This window comes from Panthera uncia, chromosome B4 (genome assembly GCF_023721935.1).
Source record: "Panthera uncia isolate 11264 chromosome B4, Puncia_PCG_1.0, whole genome shotgun sequence".
Taxonomy (NCBI): Eukaryota; Metazoa; Chordata; class Mammalia; order Carnivora; family Felidae; genus Panthera; species Panthera uncia.
In genome coordinates, this window is record NC_064809.1 from 55957982 (window position 1) to 55980915 (window position 22934).

General features: G+C 35.9%; 1 protein-coding gene and 1 pseudogene across 6 annotated transcripts in view; one reads left to right on the top strand and one right to left on the bottom strand.

Annotated features, from left to right (window-relative positions):
• Nucleotides 1-22934, bottom strand: part of SOX5 (SRY-box transcription factor 5) — a 1013639-nt gene that overhangs the window by 642695 nt on the left and 348010 nt on the right. The gene's annotated exons all lie outside the window — the stretch shown is intronic.
• On the top strand, nucleotides 3953-4091 carry LOC125920597 (uncharacterized; annotated as a pseudogene).

The following is a 22934-nucleotide window of genomic DNA, read 5'->3' on the forward strand; positions in this document are numbered from 1 at the left end:
AGACAGATGAAAGTTTGGGGGGAAAGAAACATAAAATGAATGATCATAATTCAAAAGTAGCCTTCCACATATGCCTTCTTAGAATTTGGTCTTAGGGGCACCTGGGTGGCTCACTTAGTTAAGTGTATCCAACTTTGGTGTCGGGTCAGGTCATGATCTCACACTTTGTGGGTTCGAGCCCCACATTAGGCTCTGTGCTGACAGCTCAGAGCCTGTAGCCTGCTTTGGATTCTGTGTCTCCCTCTCTCCCTGCCCCTCCCCAGCTCGCACTCTGTCTCTTTCTCAAAAATAAACATTAAAGAAAAAAAAGAATTTGGTCTAGAGTTTTCAAATGGGTATGTTTATGACCTCCCCAGTTTGTAGCTCCACGTATGTACAATGTACAACTAACTCAACATTTTATTCTTGTATGGTGCCAGATTTGTTTTCTATGAAGTGCCTTCTATTCAGAATTAAATAGGAAGACAACTCATGGGTTGTAAAGAACAATAGAGCTTACATGCCTTGCATGCAATTTGTCTAAGTCAGAGTTTCCTCATCTATATTTTCACTAAATAACCTTCTTTGAATATCATCCTCCAAATTTTTAGAGATAATAGTTATAAATCAAGATCAAGAGATTTCAGGAGATGACAAGTGAAAATGACAATGAACAAATACTACCCTAAGGACAAAAAGGCATTAGTGAACCACAGCAAAACTACCCAAAAGGACAAGGTATACAATTTAAAGGGAAAGGTCTTTTTTAAATGCCCTGATTGAAGGAGGCCCATTTGCAGCTTTGGGCTTATTTAATAACATTAAGCAAGAACACTTAACTTATCTACAAGAAGGGCCGAGAGCATAAATCAGACATCAGTCCACATATTTCAAGATCAGAGCTGTAAAGCAAAATGATTTGTGAGAGCAACTAAACAGTTCGAATATATTATAGCTTTTCAGAGAATACTTAAGCATATTAGCTGTCCAAATTAGGATGTTGTTATTGTTGATGGAGCCAAAAAGAAAAATATATGCCATTGAGATATTCTCCTTCTCACCTACAGGATACTTTCAGTGAAAGTAAAACTGTTTCCAACACATCTTAATGATGGATTTTTGATACAGATATAATTCATTGTAAAAGTCCTAACTATATGATTAGAAAAAAAAATCCAAATTTCCAAATGGTTAATTCTTATGGAAATACTGCCACATTTACCAGAACTATAATTTGCATCAATTATGAGATTTCTCCCACAAAGAAGCTGAGAACCATAATCCAGCACCAAAATGTAAGGCAACCACTAAGTATTTAGCACTGGCCATTCAAAAAAATATTTTGAATCCTAGTTTTCTTTCCAGTTCACAAACAGCTGACATTGCCACAATTTAAAAAAACATATTGAAAATAGTATGCATGCGTTTTCTTGCATCCATGCATCCAGTGAATGACTACATAGGTCCCCCTGTCTTTCCCCACAGATGCATTTATGTTGCATTTGCTATTGTTGCCAGTGCCCCATAAGGAACAGAACTGAACTGTCCTGCACGTAATTTGTCTGAGTCAGAGTTTCCTTATCTGTAGTTTCTCTAGACAGCAGATACCTAGTAAATCGTTTTAAATATATAGTGTATGAATTATCTGGGGCTTAAAGCAACATACTGGAAAAGTCCTACACACATGGAATATTAGGGACAAAAAGGCAATTTTCAAAAATTCCCAAATAATTCTTATCCAAAGTACCACATTATTTTACTGTTTTGATTGTGTTTTTCTATAATACATAACAAGGAATGATTGCTAAATCAACATGGCTTGAGCACAGAATCTGGACTCAAACTGCAAGAGTTTAAATCCTGACTCCACCACTTTTTAGCTATACTATGTTGGTAAATGATTCGACTTCTGTGCCTCAGATTTTTCTTCTGTAAAATGTGGGTATCAGTAATACTTCTTTCATAGTTTTGTGCGTGCGAATTATTTGAGTTGATGTATTAAATTATTTGAGTTAATGTATTAATTTTTTATGCATGCAAATTATTTGAGGTAATGTATTAAAGCACTCAGAAGCGTGCCTGACATAGAGTTCCCACTCTTTAGGCAGTGATTGTTATTATTTACTTTACTGTATATATTTTTTCATATTATATGCATTGTCTTTGTTCAAAAGGTTTAATTCAACCAGGGAATCAGCAAAATGACTTGATTCTGATTTTCAGGAGGGCCTTTAAAGAAAAAAAATTACAGGATGGAAAAATGTACTAATCAAACGACATCCAGCCAAGTACCAGTGCAAACCAGAAAGAAATCTTTAGTAAAATAAGAGCTCCAACTTTGTTAATCTCATTTGTTGTATTATCTATAACAAAACTAAAGTTATAAAAAAAAATTATGCAAATACGAACAAAACAAAAATCCTGGAGAAATAACTAATATACTGGAAGATGATAGTAGAATCCCTATTCAAAAAGATTTCACCAAAAATTATTACATTTAAATTCAATATTGATAAATGTAAAGCTGGCAAGAGAAGCCAACACAATCTACCTGTACAAACATAAAAGCGAAAGAGAAACGGGTTCAAGCAGTTTAGATAAGGGTTTTGGCAGATTGTGAATTCAACATGAGTTAACATATTACATCACTTTCCAAACAGCTCATGTAATTGTGTGTGGCATTAATTAGAGTAGTCACTTCAAATAAAGATGCTAATAGCCTTACTACTTCTGTACGTTGAGCACAGGGGCTGTTTTGTTTTTTAAATTTTTTAAACGTTTATTTATTTTTGAGAGAGAGAGAGAGAGAGAGAGAGAGCACAAGCAGGGGAGGGGCAGAGAAGGAGGGGGAGACACAGAATCCGAAGCAGGTTCCAGGCTCTGAGCTGTCAGCACAGAGCCTGACACGGGGCTCAAACTCACCAACCATGAGATCATGACCTGAGCCAAAGTTGGACACTCAACCAACTGAGCCACCCATGTGCCTCGCACAGGGGCTGTTTTGATTCTGAGTGTTACAGCTGAAAAAAGAAAGGGTATTCAGGATGACAACCAGAGTGAGGCAGAATCTGGGTGATACATTATGTGCCTGAAGGATCTGGAACAGAAATATTTCAAATAAGTGCCTTCGATTATTTGAAAGATTACCACAGAAGAGGATTTATACTATTCTGTACAGGTCCAGAGGCAAAATGAAGTAGAATTATAGGAAGTTAGCTTTTTGGTTCAGAACGAGAAAATATATCCTCACACATAAAGCTGTTTAATGGACTGCTTTATGTGACACAGCGTTCCTTGTCTCTGGAAATCTTCAAGAAAAGTCTCTATAATGATTTATTCACTCAGTCAGTCAATCAACAAGCATTTATTGTTTTGTGATATTTTACACAGCAGTGTCTTAGTGCATAAAATCTGGTGAATAAAATAATGAAGAAGGATATCAGTGTTTATTAAGTGCTCACAGTAAGCTTGACACTGTGCTAGACACTTTGAAATACATTATCTCACTCCCCTTGTACAAATTCTTCTCTACTGCAGCCAGAGAAGTTTTTAGAAAGTAAAAATATGCTCGTGAATTCCCGCCTTAAAGACAGTTAATCACTTCCCACTGCTAATACAACAGACAAGATTTAGCATTGCCTAAAGGACTCTGGTCCCATCTATTTACAAACTCAGCCTCTATCCAGCCATGCAGCTGGTTCTTAGGCCCTTCCACATGCCATATTCCCTCTGTCCACAGAGCTTTTGCACAGTTTCCTGCACCTGGGGTCATGTTTCTCACCCTTCTGTACATGGTTAACTCCTTCTCCTACAGACTTAACTTCAAATGGCACACTGTTAGGAAGAAAATGAGAAAACATAACCTAACTCCCACAAGCATGTAAAAAACTGTTATTATTTTGCATAGTACTGTGCACATCCTCTTCATAGCACTTACTATATGTAATTTTGGTTTTGATTGTATTGCTGTTTAATCGCTTCTTGGCCTTTTGGCTAAGATCAAGTGATTGTGTTACTGTTTATTGGATACATGTCTTTCCCATTTGCTTGAAAGTTCCAGAAAGGCAAAGTTTGTGTCTAATGCTGTTTGTTTTAGGAGGTGATAAAGCCTCATATTGACTATGAGAACACATTCTGGAACCAGACCACCTGGATTTGAACTCCTGCTTTGCTACTCCCTTGCTGTGAGACCTTCACATGTGCTGAACTTCTTGTACCATAATTTCCTCATTCATAAAAGGGGGAGAGTAATAGAACCTGTTGTGAGGATTAAATGAGCTCACACATGTAAAGCACTTGGAGCACTGCCTGGCATATAGACATTCCATAATAAAGACTAGTATTTGTTTGTTGTTGAATCCCAGAGTTCCACAGAAGGCCTGGCACACAGAAGATACTTAATAATATTTGTCAAACAAATGAGTGAAGGATGAAACTAAGATGGAAACATTAGAGACAGATCTTGCCTTTATACTCAGATGATGCTTGTTATATTCCCCCCACTAGATTACATAGGAGAGGCAACAACAAAATGCTACAGGGACATAGAGGAGGAAGCAATAAATTTCACTGGGAGAATGTGGGAGGTGAATTTACCTCCTCTTTAAAGAATAAGTGAGGTATCAACAGGTAGAAACAAAAGAAAAGGTGTTCTTGGCACAAAGAAACAACAAGGACATTGAAGTAGTACTTAGAGAATCAAGAAGAGTCTAAGATACAGGCCCCTGGCCATCTTAGTCAGGAGAGCATGCAATTTTGATCTTGGGGTCATGAGTTCAAGACCCACGTTGGGCGTAAAGCTTACTTAAAAAATAACAATAAAATTTTAAAAATAATTAAAAAAAGGAATAATACGAGGTAAGTGAATGTAGGTTAAATCATAAAGGCGGTATGAGTAAATCAGAAAGAATCAACATGAATGCTAAGAAATGGGAACTTTATTCTGAAGCAAACGGAGAGTGATCAAAGCCTTTGTTCATGCCACAATCTTATGAGTTATTCAATTTTTTTTTGTTTTGATTTACATTTATGGAATTATCAGTTTACTAGACACAATCCATCAATTGCATTAATACTAAAATAGTCCAAGCAAGGTATGATGAGAGCTTTGCCTCTAGGAATGGCAATGCGAATAGAAAACAGGAATGAGAAAGCAAAACTAGTTGCCCCCCAACAAGGGATTTGTTGCATTAACTCTGATACATTCAAATGGTAGAATAAAAAATATTATGCAGTCATTAAACTAATGCATAAAGAATATTTAGCTACATGAGAAGATGTTCATATCATCAAATAAAAAATTAGACTCTAAAACATTACAGTATAGGGGTGCCTGGGTATCTCAGTTGGTTAAGCATCTGACTCATGGCTCAGGTCATGAACCAAGGGTTATGGAATTAGGTCCCACACCAGGTTCTGTGCTGATAGCATAGAGCCTGCTTGGGATACTCCCTTCCTCTCTCTCTCTGCTCCTCACCCCACCAAATAGATAAATACACATTTAAAAAAAATTACAGTATGAATCAGTTTCTATACAAAACATATATGTTGTTAATACACATTATATCTTGACTAGTACACAAATTTACTTTTTAAAATACAAAATGAAAATCTTATTTGTTATCTCCTTTGGTTAGTAGAATTAAAGTTGTGTTTTTATTTTTTATTTTTTTCAATATATGAAATTTATTGTCAAATTGGTTTCCATACAACACCCAGTGCTCATCCCAAAAGGTGCCCTCCTCACTACCCATCACCCACCCACCCCTCCCTCCCACCCCCCATAAAGTTGTGTTTTTAATATTATTTTCTTCTTTTTGCTTTCCCCACCCCCAGTCTATCCCCAATGAACATGGGACCCTTTTGTAGGAAAAACATACAAACAAAAACATGACAAAACATATTGATAAAAAGTAAAAGTAGGGTAAATTTTCAACAGAAATTCTGGGCAGGAGTATGATTAAAATGTAGAAAAAGGTATATAAGATCATCAGGAAGAACAAGGAGGATTCCAAATTGATCTCAGCATGATCAGGATGTGAAACATTAGGAGAGGAAAAACACAAGAGCATGATCAATTTGTCCCATACTATAATAATACGGCTACTTAGCAATGCTTTGATGGCTTTGTTCTCTGATCATACACCTTTCTCCTTTGCAAAGACAATGATTGTTATTGACATGGTGTGTTTTTCTTCATCACTGGATTGATGTACTTGCATGAAGCAAACCAGATATCAACTTTCACAGGAAAAAATATGAATTGCAGCACTGCCCAGGATCCTTCTGAAGCTTTAGCAATGGAGTCACAACCTGACTGCAATATAATATTAAACTCAGATATACTTGGGGCTTTGGACATTTTAAAGACTCTTGAACAGTTTTAAAAAGAAATAACTCTGGCTTAAAAAAATCAATCCCACCCCAAGGATATTATATCCAGGACTTTTACTTTGGTTAGCTAAGAAGAGTAGCTTCATTTCCAGTAGACAGATAATTCTAGAGGAAATATCTAATAGTATCATATTTCATTAGTGTAGCTGATAGAGCTAAAACCGGTAATGGAAAATCACCTAAGAAAACAAGAAAACATAGTATTCTAACCCGTTAAAGCTTTGTTGCCTTCTGAGCTATAAACATGACATCTCAACATTAAATTTACTTCTTAAATATCTGCAAATATAGTAAGATGCTGAGAGCATGTTAATTTATAGCAAAGAGCATAAACCATCCCATTCAAAGAGAAGCATCAGTTTGAAAAGGCAATGACAGAAATACATTTTCTTCAGATCTGTACTTTATGAGTGTTTTTATAAAATTAGGCATTGTGATTTTTTGGTTACTATTAATCTATATATTAGTTTAGATTTACATCTCTATCCTTCACCTCTCACCCTTCTTCCAGTTTCATATTTCTCACTATCTACAGGACAATTACTTGGGCACTCTTTCTCTGAATCTATTATCACCCCTTCCTAGCATGCTCTTTGCCAACTATCCTCATTACCACTTATCCTTGAGGTTGTCTGTGTTTGTTAATGGAGTCTAGCATTGTCTTTCTGACATGAGAAAAAAAAAAATCAACTGTGTCTCAGTCATCTGTCCAAAATGCAATCTCATGGAATATGAGAAACTATTCCTTGTGCAGTCTTCCGTGCCTTAAGGACAAGCCAAGTTTGACTTTAAAATGGCCTATTAATATCACTACTTAGCAACAGAGTTTTAATGTAAAATCTTTCAGAAAAATCTTTACTACAGCAAAAGGAATATGTAACTTCTGCTGTTCTTATAGATTTTAATGGATTTTTAATCTACCGATGGTAGGCTGTAAATTCGAGCTCAAAGGAAACACAAGTGCAACTCAATGGGAAGTTTTATTGGATTGCTTACAGAGAATTATAGTTATGATCAAAAGCCAGGAGTGAACAAAGGCTGAATGCTTCTCTTCTCTTTTCAAGTGATTTGAATGCTTCATTTCTTCCTGTGTACTTCCTAAATTAGAATTTAAATGAATAAGGCAAAAAAGCCTAAGTTAGGAAGCCTGAGGATGAAGCAAGAAAAGCAAAGTTTTGGAAAACGCACAAACGACAAAGAGTTCCCTGAATAATCAATACTTTGAGGTATTTATATCCAAGAATTATTACCGATTTATCCAATGTATGTTTATTCTTTGTAGTAACAAATGCATCTATTATGTATAGACTGCATGGAGAAACAGGATCAGTTTACCAACCAACATCTATTCAATATTTAAAAGTTAAGAAAGAAAATTCTGTTTTCAAAATAGTCAGTGAAGATTTTATAAAGAGGAAGACATGTAAACTTGAGCTAATGGCTGGCCACAGTATCAAGGACAGGGCCTGTGCATATAGGGTCTTGAATATCAGGCTGTTAAGTGTAGATGTCATCCAACAGGTCACTCAGGGAGACATTAACCACTTTTGAGCAGGGGAGTTACAGGACCAGAGCAGTGATTTAGTGAGACTAATCCACTTGTAGTGTGCACAGTACATTATCATAGAAAGAGCCTGGAAGTAGAGACACCAGTTAAGAGGTTAATAAAATGCTGTAGGTAAGTGACAATGACCTGCACCATTCTCTTCTAATAAAGGAAATGTGTTGTTATAGGAAAGTGATTTCTAAAAATGATTTGTTGAAAATGATTTTCCATTAGGTTTCATGATACTGCATGATAGATATTCTACCAGAAACAAAAAAAGGAATATCTACAAGCATAGAAACTGTAAACTGAATGCCTGCACGAAGTCTACCATATCCCATCTCATTTTTGCTACAAGAGCTTTTCCCCATATGTATCTCAAAGCTTCCTCTCAATCCTTAGCAATTATTGAAAACTTCCTTAATAACAGGGCTTTGAGATAGTTGTTAGAACTTGAACTCTTACGATAGTACAGACATTCAGCATCCACAGTCTCTCCCTGACTTCTAATTTCTGAAATATATGATGAAAGCATAACAAACAGGAACCTGTCTGTTCTCAAATACTTCAAAGGCCTGAGAGCCAGAGATCTATCCATATTAAATAAACCCTATTTGTCTTTTAAATTTATAAGTTTGAAATTCTGTGAAATTCTCTCTCTCTCTCTCTCTCTCTCTCTCTCTCTCTCTCTCTCTCTCTCTTTTAATAAGAGAGCTGTTTCTCACATTCATGTAATCAGCGATATTCAGGATACATACTCTTCCTTGGGGTGCTGTTGATAGGTGATTTCAATCATGCTAACACTGAACCAGCTATGAATGTAGTGCTAAATGAGTAGATTGTTTCTAAGCAAGAACCACAAGTAAGTGTGTCTCAAGTCTTACATAGATGGTCTCATCACAACACCCGATTATCTCTCCATGGAAGCTCAGTACCGCCTTCAAAGGAAGTCTTTGTGTCTAGGAAAAGCAGTTTGTCAAATTTGACAAATCTTTATTATATACAGCTATTCTGTCTTGGTCTATAGTCCTAGCTCTTGTCCACAAATCTTTCATTTCATTTTTCAAGTCAAGTCATACTGTACTTTCTTTCTCACTGGGCCCATATACCATTTTTTTTTGTATTTTTTACTATTTGTATTACTTTTTCATTTTTAAGTTTATTTATTTCTGAGAGAGAGAGAAAGAGTACAACTGGGGAAGGGACAGAGAGAGAGAGAGAGAAGGAGAGAGAGCACGAATCTAAAGCAGGCTCCTTACTACCAATGCAGAGCCCAATATGGGGCTTGAATTTATGAACCACAAGATCATGACCAGAGCCAAAGTCGGACGCTTAACTGACCGAGTCACCCAGGCGTCCCCCATTTTCTTTCTAAAAAAATTATGTGAAGAATTATACATATAATAAATATATAATAAATCAAATTATGGAGTGCCTGGGTGGCTCAATCAGTTAAGCTCCCGACTCCTGGTTTCAGCTCAGGTCATGATCTCACCATTTGTGGGTTTGAGCCCCACATTGGGTTCTGCACTGACCGTTTGGAGCCTGCCTGGGATTCTCTCTATCCCTCTCTCCGTCTGGCCCTCCTTGTCATTCTCTCTCCCTCTCAAAATAAACTTAAAAAATATTTTAAAAATGTAAAAATCATGAAATCAAGACATTGCTCAAATATTAAGACATATTGAGACAAATTCCAATATTCAACACATTTGAAATACTAAGCTTACCAATGATAGAAATACTATAACTCTTGACAATAAGAGTAGAAGGACTTCTGTTAGTGACAGAACAAAAGGTATGTTAATTAAAATGAGGAAATTTAACCAAGGATGTAATTACCTTGCAAATATGTTTCCTTTCAGTTAGGCAATAAGATAAAATCAAATCCATGTGTTATTCAAAGTCCTAGTTAGGAATTTGTGCTTCTTTTAGATCAAAATAAGAATTTGGGGAGGATATCGTATTCAAAGAAGTCAATATTGAAAACCTAAAGTTAAACCTCAGTATCAGAAAACCAGGGAGAATTGTAAAAACATGTTTATTACCTGAGAAGCTCCTGTACTGGGATAGGATCCACTAAAGAAAGAAGATAGTGTTTTCATTCCCATACATCAGGATGTCACTTTTAGACACATGAATATATGTATAAAGATGAAGAAGACAGGTATTACCTAAACTGTGATTCATAAAATTCTATTAGAAAGGAGATGCCAGTTGCAATAAATGTATTCCTATTATGAAGAACATATAGTTGTTAGAAACCTGTATTGGAGTCTCCTCCTTTGGAGAGACTTCTCTGGTTGATCTTTTCCTCTATAGGAGGAAATGTGGAGAATAGGGGAATGTGGCCAGACAGGGAAAGAGTGGTTTAGATGTTAGGGGGATTTAACAAACAACTGGACTCTGTCAAGCACTGGTGACAGTCAATGTCAACGACATCATGTGGTATCATTGATATCATATGTCTTTATGATTCAGATTGTATTTAAAGCCATTGTTGGCAGCAACACTCCTAGTTAGGTAAGCTTTGTATTGCATCCAAGATGCCATTGATTTGAGGACAACCCTGTATTTTATGTATCCCCAGGAAAAAAAATTCTCTGGCAATTAAATTATGACAAAACATAGATTTAAGATCCATCATAATCTCATATGTTAAAATGTGCTAAAATTGTCTTAAACCAATAAATTTTGGTGTAACTTTCATACACATGTTACAGGAACTTTGAGGGGAGAAAGCTGATGGCTGGGAGAAAACAGAACCTTCCTTGGGTTGACATATAAGTGAAAAAAAGAGAAGAAAATGAAGATCGTGTTCTCAGAATTTATATAAATTCTCTCTTCTCTGCCTTGCATGAATTTGGAAATAAGATAGGAGGTAGCCAAGAGAAGACCTCAGAGCAAGAAAGCCAAAGACAATATGAGTTAGTTCGCTGTCTGGCCTCAAAGGCAGACCTCATAGTGCTAGCAGCTGGAGGCCTGCTTTTGTCTTTTCATGCAAAAGCACAGTGTCAGTAACGTAGTGTTTGGATTTTGCTCCCTTACTGGAGTAAAGTTTTGTTTCCTCCACTTAGTTTCCATGAGTTTCACCTCCAGGCTCTGTCATCAGGTTTTCAATCTTGGTTAAAAATTTAGTCTCCTGGGACAATCTGCTACCGTTGCCAAGTCTCTGTGATGCTCACAGACAGTTTATCAGTTTGACTGCTTCTTACTATCTGTGGATGGAGTTTCCAGTCATGGCACGGCGCCCTTATTCCCTGGAACAGCCCACCGCTAGACGTTCAGCACCTGTACGGCAAGGTATTTGCCTACCATGAAATCATCTGATCCCGTGTATGTATGAGCTTCCTCTTATTGCTAAGAGATGCTCCAGTAGTCTACTCCTTGGTGGTGACATTCACCAATACTCAGTTTTCAGCCGTCTGTAGTCCCAGTGACAGCTGGGCCCTGATCCTATCAGGTATAGGTATTTTCAGATTCAGTGGGCAAGGCAGGGCAGTATTAAAGTCTTTTATTTGTGTATCTTAAGTGTCCCAAATATGATTAAAAAAAAAAAGAGGTATTAGAGAAAATGCACAACTATCCAGTATTGGGAAGAGAACATTTCAGAGGCTGAATGGAGAAGTGAAAAGCCCCATCACACAGAACCCAGAGCAGGTTTAATCTCAAGCTAAGATTCCAGAAAAGCCATGAAGAGTAATTTATAATTGGGGATTATGTGTAAAAACCAGTCTGATGACAGATAAATTATTTAGCGAGGAAAGCACCGTATTACAGTTTCGAGTTCATTTTAAAAGGAAATGTATTTTCTCTCATTTGTTTAAAACTGGTTAGGTGGGTAGGTCAAAAACATGAGAATTATTCTTTTCCACAAAGAAAAAACTGGGACAAGAGAGCTAAGCAACTTACCCATTTGGAAATGATAGAACTCGTGAGAGCCAGCATTAACAAACAGCTCTTTTGACACATGGGCTTATGCTTTTCCTACCATATAATGCTGTTGGCAGGGTAAGTTTTAAGATTAATGGATGAAATTTATGCTTGGGTTAGGACTCAGTTACTTTGAATTTTGTTTTATCATTTTCTGTTAAATAAATAAAATTACAATAAAACAACAACAAAAAAATCACTTTTAACCCAGTAGGAATATAATAGGATAAATACTTGATACAGTTTTTTATTTGTTTTATTTTGCTCTATTTTTTTTTTTTTGGACCAAATAACTCTCTTCAAGAGTAATACATCAAATGTGGTTCTTTTTAATATGGTTGGCATCCAATAAATGTTGATTTGATAGAATTTTATCTTTCTGTAGATTATAAAAAATGATCATGAGTGAAATATCCAATTCAAAACATGGCCATCAAAATTATGACATATCAAAATATTGCTCTTAAAATCAGATACATATCCTTCTGCCTTACAAATCCAAATTTAACATGCTTATCAATGAGGGAAAAAAAAGATTGACATTTAAGATGAAAACGAACCATGTCATTCTGAGGCTTGAATGGAACTTTACCGCTTTTTAATTCTAAGTGAACTAACACTCTGCATATTCTCCTGTGATTCCTCTCTAAACTCAGCAAGTGTCAATTATCTTCTCTGCCTTGCAGCATCTTCCTCCAAGGTAAAGAAGAGCAGGTATATTTGGGCCATATCCATGATAGCAGCCCATGTCAGCCACCATATCTACTGTACCTCCTGCCAGTATTCCTTTTCATTTGTTCCTTTGTAAGGGTCCCTTAAAAAAAAAAAAAACTAAACTAAAACAGAGTATAAAAATATGGAACACAAATTATTAATGCAGACTAAAGGATTACGCCTCTAACAAAACTCTTCAGTTCCATTGTAGTATAGTCTATAGAAGATTAAAAGAACACGACAGCTTAAAACTAAGGAGAGATGCACCCCAAAACACTACAGCTCCATATATCTAAGCAATGACAACAATAAAAATCCCAAACAAACAAATAAACAAAAACAAAACCTGCAGGAAGACATTAGGAGGCAGAATGTAATTACCCGATTTGGAAACTGACCAGGACACCGCGGTTAAAATCCTTCTTGCTACAAATGTTCTGAGGAATCTTTAATGACTACAAATGGTTAGGACTTCATGTCCACACCTCATCTGAAAGATGATGACAATCAGCAGTTAGTCCTCCCTGCCACTACCCAGGGAATACAGTCAATTCTGACTCAGAGAATAAAGGGCCACCTACAGAAATCACAACCAACATTTGCTATCCTTGGCTGCCTTGGCGAACTGGTCTATGTGAAGCAAATTACTGAAATATCTCGAGTATCACTGCCATGTTTTACTAGAAATATGCAGTGACATAATCCCTCATCTCATATAGAATAATGAATTAATGCTATGTACACTTTTTGGGTAAAAATTGTTAAATCCTATGCTTTGGCTGAGATTTAATAATGAATATGTACCTATCAGTGAGGCATTAGATGCCTATTGTTTAATCTATGTATGGTTCCTATCACACTAACTTATTTTTGCCTCTTACATTTTTTTTAAGAAATGGACTCAAATGCAGTAATTAAAATACATTACAGTAGTGCAAGTGAAATTTGGAAAACTGCCAACATTTTCAAGAACTTATAATTTTCTTTTTCAGAGGAAAAAGTAGTTTTGACATCTCTGTGCAAAACAGTCAGTAACAGTTACTTACAATTTCAGGAAAATCACTGTTTTAATCATGACCTTTCAGCTGTCCTTGATTGAAAAAAAATTGGCCACCTACAGAAATAATTCTGTTGGGCCCTCATCTCTCTACTGATTGATGGCCTCATGTGGTTCTACATGTTCACAATTATAAATAAAACTATATAAAAGTGGCAGAGCTGGCTTCCATCTAAGTGGAATAAAACAGTTCTAATCGACAATAAAGGGGACTTTCTTTAAGTGACATCTTTCTGTATACCTGTATCAAAATCAAATGGTACATTTATCTCTGATTAAATGTGTATTCTTTTGGTCACCATTCACTACAACCATTAATTTAGCATCCATTGTGTAAAAGACACCGTATTATACTCTGTCGGGGGTGATGGAATGTGGATAAAACAGTTTCTGCAATAGAGAACCTATTATCTGATGAAATACTCAACCAACTAACATATAATGAATATGGACACTATGCATACACATGTGAAGATATCTTGCTTGCCTATACATATGCACAAAAATTGAGTTTGGTTAAATATAATTGTATAAAATACATATTTATACTTCAGCAAAAATATATCAATATATATAAACGTATAGATATATGTGTATATTATGTTACACCAGAAAACTTTTAAGCTAAAATATTAAAAGTCCCTAAGTGTTAGAACAGGAGCTTTTCAATAGAATGAAAACAAGACTCATCCCCCTAGTTAAAGGTTTCCCACCTACGGTACAAGCAACAAAAATAGAGCTGGCATTCAGGACTCCATTAGAAGTTTATTGAAGCTCTGTGAGGTTGGAAAGCTTTTAGGAGTTCAGCATAAATCATTCAATACACTAAAAAAAAGACTTAAAAAGATTTTCCCTTTGTATTCAATTTCTGTGAGTGATCTCCAATTTACAACCTTATGCTCAGCCCAGAAATTGAATTAATCAATACAATTATCTCTTTAGAAATCTCTTTTGTCAAGTACGGTAGTTCATAGAAGAGAAAGGAAGATTGAGATTCCTTAGATTAGTAGGCTTGATGGCAAGATGCAGCTATACTGAAGGGCTGTTACGAGGAATGGTATAGGCTCCAATACTGTTTTGTTTGGGAAACTACAAAAATTAAGTGATCCTTACCTCTAAAACAAAAGCCTATTATCTACCAGTTGCAGTCTAAAATAAATTGTTTTATGGAAAACAACACTAGAAAAATATTTATATGATCAGATTGTGAATACCGATAAAAAAGTTATCGCACGAAATTCTACACTAAAATAATCACCTTTTTTAAAACAAGTAAATTCAGATTTCCAGAAGTCACTAAATTGTTGGTAATCAAAATATTCAGTTCACTTCCTGTTGCTGAAGCATTCTTAGTAATGGTTTAGGGCCATGATTTCAACATACAAACTAAGAAGGAACTGAGACAATTAATTATTAAGCCAATTTAGGCCCATTTAATACTTTCACATGAAATATTCAAATAATTAGGGCAAAAGTTTTTTTTTATATTAATTATCTTTATCATACATATTTCCTTTGTGCACGTAATAATCTTTGGCAAATTTAACATTAAAAAGGGGAAAAGAAAAATGCAATATACCTGCCTAATTAGAATTAAAAACAGCTACTAAGAAACTAATTCATGAACCTAAATGATACAAACTACTCTCCTTTTGGCAATTGCCCCAATTTCCTCTTAAAGAGTTAAAGCCAAATTTGACAATAATATATAGAATTGAGCTCAAAAATAAACAATCTATAAATCCTTGCTTAAAAAGAATTCAACTGACCAACATCTTCCATCATTTAGAAAATATACTGATGTTAGGGATTTATTAAGAATAGAGCTAAAACTCCCAAGAAATATCCTGGAGTAAGTATAGTCTAACTAATTGTTTACATATTTTCCACATAGAAAGCTGTGGATAAGTATTTATTTGGTTTGGCCCGGGTTTGTACTTTTTTAAAGAAAAATTTTTTAATGTTTATTTATATTTGAGAGAGAGAGAGAGAGAGAGAGAGAGAGAGAGAATGCAAGCAGGGGAGGGGCAGACAGAAAGGAAGACCCTGAATCTGAAGCAGACTCCAGGCTCTGAGCTGTCAACACAGAGCCTGAAACGGGGCTCAAACTCATGAGCTGTGAGATCATGACCCAAGCCAAAGGTGGAGGCTTAACAGACTGAGCCACCCAGATGCCCCTGTACTATCTGTTTGGAAGTACATGGTTCTTATATATAAAGCTGTTGAAAATTCATTTGTTATCAAAACAATATGATATATTAAGCATATTACAATGACATGGTAAAACAACAACTGTACTATAGACATATGTAAGAACAGAATAACACTGAGGTACCACCGAGTTAGTCAGAATTCCTATGAATGATCATTCTATTGTAATATATTTTACTGACATGAACTCCACAGACAAATCCCACATATATGACAGCATTTTCTAAATGGAAAAACTGAGGTAGCATAGAAGACAAAGGTAAGTTCAATCAGGTGAAGGTCAATCAGGTGAAGAAACTACACACTGTATTTCACTCAATCTTCAGTCAATATTCTCTCACTGTTTAAAAGCAAACCCTTTGTTTTTATTCAAACACTGGGATACAAAGAAATAAATAAGCTCATGGAATTTTAGTCTTTTGAATTTGAAACATACTGCCTCCGGTGGATATTATCCTGACTAGCAATTTTTGTTTCACCAGACATAAAGAGGAAAATGCACAACTCACAATGCTCTATCCTAAAGGAAAGAATTTCTATCTCAATAACTAACCATTTATCAATTAGCATTTTGGAAGATGGAGATGGGGTTTAGTCAGTTCACTATCTTTAAACTTAGGTGATGTTGTCTTAGTTCCTCATTTCCAAATTAATTTACTATTCCCTTCTAGGCCAGTCTGTGCTAAGTAGTTGCTTACGATCCTACAGAAAATACTCCATTTAAGAGTCATAGATTCTTATCACAGTCATAGTGTGCATATGTATATTTTAATAAACATAATTCGGAAGGAGACTATAGACAAAGGAAAGTTTGGGGTATATTTTAAACAATAAAACAAACTCCTATCTTGTTCAAACCAATGTCATTCAGGTTTCTGTTACTTGAAGCTGTATAAAATGCTTAAGTGATGGGGTTTCAGAATTTGGTCCTGGTCTGCCCACTTCTCATACACTTTTGGATTGCCTGTTTTCTATTTACATCAACTTGCTCATCTGTAAAATGAGGATAATGGAGATACCTTTCCCTAAGTACTACTCTGATAATTAAATGACATAATCCATCTAACACACATAAACCAAGTCTAAATGTTTAATGATTATTATTTATTATTATTAGTCTTATTGGGCTGCTCATACTGTAAGACAGCATCTCATCCATGGTTGAAAACTAGGCAAAAGTTAGCAACAGGATATGGCAGTCAGGGAACACAGATCTTCTACCAAATCCATCACCCAAAAGGGGAACAGAAAAATGTTTGGGATTAGAGAGATAGAGAGGGGGAGAAAGAGAGAGAGGAAGTGGGGGGAAAAAGAGAGAGAATCATGCCGTCCCTTTCCACTTGGATAATAATTTGCTATTTTTCAACCAGCTCTTCAGGATGTGATATACACTTCAAAGACTTCCTTTATATAAGATTTAAACATATTGTCTACTTGTTTATCAGAATCTCTCTATTTGTGGATGTGTTTGTATGTATTGATATGAAGAACAACAAAAAGCTAATAAATTCCATCTGAGCTCACTGTGAGTGCCCCAGGAGGGCAGTCTGTGTCTTTTCTATTTATCACTGAGGCCCTTGTGTGATGATACATGAAATAACCTGATGTGTTACCTCTCCCCATTCATTTGGGTCATAAGGAACCAGAGGGGAAAAAATCTTCTGCTTTTACATATGTAAAATTACTGTTTATGCATAATGGGAAAATTGTGAGTGCTTTGGGCACTTTTAATTTAGGGAGAAGGAAGAGTCAAGGCAGGAAGAAGCCTCAAATGATAATATAAGGGCCCTGCCCTCCTACTGAGAAAGGGCAAGATCAGAATGAAGAGGCTGGGATGAGATTGGAAACAGTGGAAATCCCTTTATGTTTAGGCTCCGAGCAAAATAAGGACTAAGCTAGCTTCCTGAGTGGCACTCTATGAGGCAATAGCCTTGCAGATATCCCATGACAAAATGAAGTAGGGAGAAATGGGTACAGGTATGTCTTCATGGAGGGTCAGGTTTCCAGAGGCTGTGATGTCCCCATTTGACCCTCCATGGTGTGGGGGTTAGCTCAGGAAGGGTACTGATGGTCTGAAGGGGTCTCACTGAGGATTGTGATAAAGGGATGCAGATGAGAGCCACAGTATGGCCAGTGTGACTGAGGTTTGCGAGATGCCAGCAGGGATGGATGCCCACGACTGGAGCTAATGACAGGACAATTGTACAACTCATTTGTTCCAGTAGAGAACAGGTGAGGGCTGGAAAGCAGACATTACTGCTCACCTTTCCTCTTACCCTTGAGCAGTTAAACGTATCAATATCCATCTCCCAGAACCAAAATGTCGGAGTAATTATTTCATGACCCACAATTAAAGCACACTGCAATTTCCCATCACAACAGCCAATTCCCTCTGAGTCATACATTGAATCCATTAAACTGAGAATCCCTATGTCTGAAAGACTGCCTTCTAATGAAAAAGGTGAGAGTTACTGTCCTCTACATCCAATCATATCTCTGGTAAACCAGGGGGAGAAGTTCAAATGCATGGCTTGGAATAGAGCCCATGCCAGCAGATTGTGCTGGGTAGAAATAACACTAGTCTGTCTAGGTAAGATCAGTGCCAATGGTTCCAACTAAAATTAGAAAAAAGGAGACAGTACCTTGGCTCATGCTTATGTTGGAGACAAGACTCTAACTCCTGCTAAAGCCAAATGATGGCAATTCAATTCCTGCCTGCCAGTTGCAAATCCCTATGCTACCGCTGCAGTACTATCAAAAGACATTTACAATCCAGTGCACCTAACAAGAGAGGTGATTTCTTAGATTAGTCATTTAATGGGTGAGCAACTCAAGTGCTAGCAACTTGAAGGTATGCATGTATTTATTCTAAGAGGTTATTTTCCACAACTATAGGCAAATTGTTGAAGAGAAAAATTAATAGAACCTTATTAATCTGAGGTTGATAAAGGGTATTATTAATTTATTAATTTTAGTGATTTAAAAAAAAAAATCAAGGATAGAATGACCCATTCCCCCCACAAAACATCATCAAAAGATTCACAACACTTTTCACGAATTTCAACAAATATAATTTTGCTCTAATCTCATACGTGTCATGAGGCACCATGCCATAGTGGAATGAAAACTGAGCCAGAAATCAGGAAATCTGGGTTCTTTTTCTGGCTCTGTCACTTATTAACTGTGTAAAATGATGCAAAATTTAACCTCTTGGAGCCTCAGTTCCTTGTCTACAAAATCAGTGACTTGGACAAACATTATCTAGTTCTTAGAGTCTGTATTCTCTAAATCATTACTGAGTAAATGAAATTTTAAATTTTATATAGTTTTTATAATAAATCTAAATATTAAGTCTTTAATAAATCCCAAATTTGCAAGGCGAATATATGTAATAGACAAGGGATTCTGATTCTAATGGTAAAGAATTAAATATTTTTTAAAAAAAAAATTTCATCTGCTCTGTGATGGCAATACACATAATCATAGATAAGGACAATGGGATAATATTTGTGTATCTTAGCAGATACCATAAACTTTTGGCAAATGTCAAAGTCATACAAAGACCGACATCATTTCAGGTATTCCTCAAAGAAAAGAGTGTACTGCTGCAGGAAAGAAGGAACTTCTCCAATGCCCAAGAGTAATTCAGGAAATGAAAACTTGGGGGAGGCTCTCAAGTGCTGAATGACATGACACACTCAATATTCACCCCAAGGTCTCTGCCAGGTTTAAACTGCTTTTTATTCTACATAGGTAAGGTAATTGCACTAGTGCCCCTGTCTTCCCAAGATTTTCAAGAAATCTACAGAATTTTACTCAAATCACCCTAATGCTCAAAATACTAATTAATGTCTTACCAGAGCAGAACTTGGCTCCTCCACTGAGTGGTATCCAGCCTGGGAAACAGACCTCCAGTCTTCCTGATTGGTGCTAGACTATGAAAGAACCATCTTCATCAAAGACAATGCTTAACTCATAATGTGATCAACCAGAACTGGAGTTCTGGTTTTATTTCCGGCACTAACTCTTGGGATTCTGGGCAAGTCCTAAGACCTCTCTGTTAGATGCCATTGGTAAAGATGCTTCTTGAGTAGCTGCACTATATAAGAGTTATATATTCCTAAGCCCCCAAAATACTTCCATGCCATATACTGCATTATTGTGGAAGGAAAATCTATATTCTACCTTCCTTTAAGTCACAGACCCTTTTGGAAGACCTGATAGAATCCAATGATTTGTATCCTTTCCTTAGAAAAAAAAACTGCGCCAGAATAATCTTACATACAAGAATTCATGTGAATTCATGTAAATAAGGTGTTCTTTGATGCTAGAAGGAGGTTCATAAACTTAGGTGTACATCCTGGTCTTGAGCACAAATCCTTCCTGTATTTACTAGCTATGTGATTATGGAAACAGTGAATCTGACTTTCTTTATCTACAAAAACGTAGATATTGAAATTGATTTTTTTGCCTACATCTTATAACTATGTTGAACATGAAATTTTTGAATAGAAAGGTATGTGAAAACAAATTGGTGGTACAATGAACTCTGTGCAAATGTATGTTGTTCTTGTTCCCTTAGTCTTCTAATGCTGTCACAGAGCGCTGATAAGTACTACCCCCACCCTGTTGGCACCATCAAGCTTGGGGAGATGTGAATCACCAGACCCTGAGACTCTCAAAGTCTGACTGATTGGCTCTACTGTGTACTGTGTCTTCCAGTACTTTCTTTCTAGCTTTTGTCTGATTATGGATCTCTTCACACATATCCGCTGAACTGAATATACTAGCTCTGGCTTCTGGCCCTGGAAATATTGTCATAATCCAGAGTTTTATACCTACCAGAATACACTTGGTCCTTCACTGACATTAAATCTTGATCTTCACTTGAGCGCTTAAAATTATTGTTGTTGGGCTCCATACTCGACATTTTTGCTCTCCTCCATTGGTGTGAATAATTAGAAACCATATTGCTAAGATCATTATCTCTGTTTTATTGGAAAATAGACTAGCAAATGCAAAGATATAGTAAGTACCCTCAAGGCTTACACAGTGTGTGACAGAGCCAGTTAACAGAATAAGACCCAATTCACAATGCTACATACTCATCACTCTATTACATTTTATTCCTTTCTTCTTAGAGCCTAGTGATTACCCTCTTGTACAGCAAACTCTTTATGATAATAAAGAAGAATGGATAATACATACATACATCTTATTTAAGACATTTTTTATTTTTCAATTTATCATTTCGTTGTGAAATAATCTCATACTTCTGAAACACTGAAAAAATAGAACTCTCAGCTTTCTCACATACTATCATCTTACAAAACTACAGCACAATTATCAAACCCAAGAAATTAGCATTAATACAATACAACTAGCTGATCTACAGACCTTACTGAGATTGCAACAATTGTACCACTGATATCCTTTCTTGGACCATGAGCCAATGTTTAGCTGTCATATCTTCTCAGTCTCATTTCATCTGGGACAATTCCTCAGTCTCTCTTTGATTTCCATGACCCTGACACTTCTTAAGACTACTTCTGCTATTTTATAGTATGTCCCTTAATTTGAGTTGTCTGATATTTCCTTATGATAAAATTCATATAATGGATTTTTGGCAAGAACATGACAGAGATTATTTTTTTGTGCCTTTCTCAGTGAATCATAGGAGTGGCATATGATGCCAATTCATCCCATTACTAGTGATGGTGGTGACTTTGATTGCTTGCTTAGGTTCTTCCATTGAAAAGTTACTACTTTCCTTTTGTAATTAGTAAGCATTTTAATATACTATGTAAGTAGCCTATTTATCATATTTTCATGACTAATTTACTATCCAGTGGTGATTCTTGCCTGAAAAAAATTATTACTCTAGTGTACCACATGGTGATTTTCTATTTCCATCATTCATTCTATAGTTATTAACTGGTATTCTACACCCATAAAAGAGTTTTTTTTCCTCCCGCATTTATTTATTCAATACCTTTTATAATATCATGAACTATATTGAATATAAGCCAACACTATCATTATTTTCTCACCCAATGTCCCATATGTGGCCATTGGGAGCCACTTCACATTGGCCTATGTGTCCTTTCAATGTGTTTCCATCATTTTTTAGTCTTTCCTTACTTTCTGGTACCACAAGATATTCCAGTTTCTCATCATATACTTTTCCTATTCTGGTGCTAGAAACATCCATTTCTATAAGGATTCTTGGTTTCTTTTATTGGAGAATGGTATTTAGAGACCAAAATCCAGGTACTAAGTGTGCTCATCACTACTGAGGTATTATTGCTCCTAAGCGTCTCAATCAATAAGATAGGGGATATAAATGCAAACACACACACACACACACACACACACACACACACACACACCCCTATTTCTTTGTTTTTGTATCTGTATATCTGCGATACATACTTAATATTTAAACACACATGACTTCCTAGTGATAACTCCGATTCCAATTCAACATCATAGGGTTTGTTCTACCCCTCTTTATTTCTTTACAGTGAGAAAAATAGCCATCATTAATGACAATCCTATAACACATTTAAAGCAGTTTCAGAATGTTAAGTTTTACCCCTACAAAAAACAGAATCATTAATCTATATTTTCTAATTGGAGTACAATAGTTCCTTCTTAAAATAATCTTAGAGTATAAAGTCAAAACACTGTTTATCAAAGGTACTTAGATTAGCTCTTTTTTCCCCACCCCATTCATTTTTAATTCCTAGAAATATAATTTAGCTTACTAGATATTTTTGTTGTTTGTTTTTCACGTGGGGATCCCAGAACACCCTGGTTAATTTTAATTATTTATTTATTTTTGAGTATGTGAAACATTAACACAGTTCTAAAAATCATAACTATACAAAAATAAATAGACAGCATTCATATAAATGTCATTCCCCCATTACCCCTTCTACCCTACTTCCATTCTCTCAATCCACATTTACTAAGCCCAACACCTGTAAGTCACCAATTCCATACGTTTCTGGAGTTTCTTTCTTATCTGTTGACCCCAGTTAGCAGATCTATGTATATTTCTTTTTTTTTTTTTTTAATTTTTTTTTTCAACTTTTTTTTATT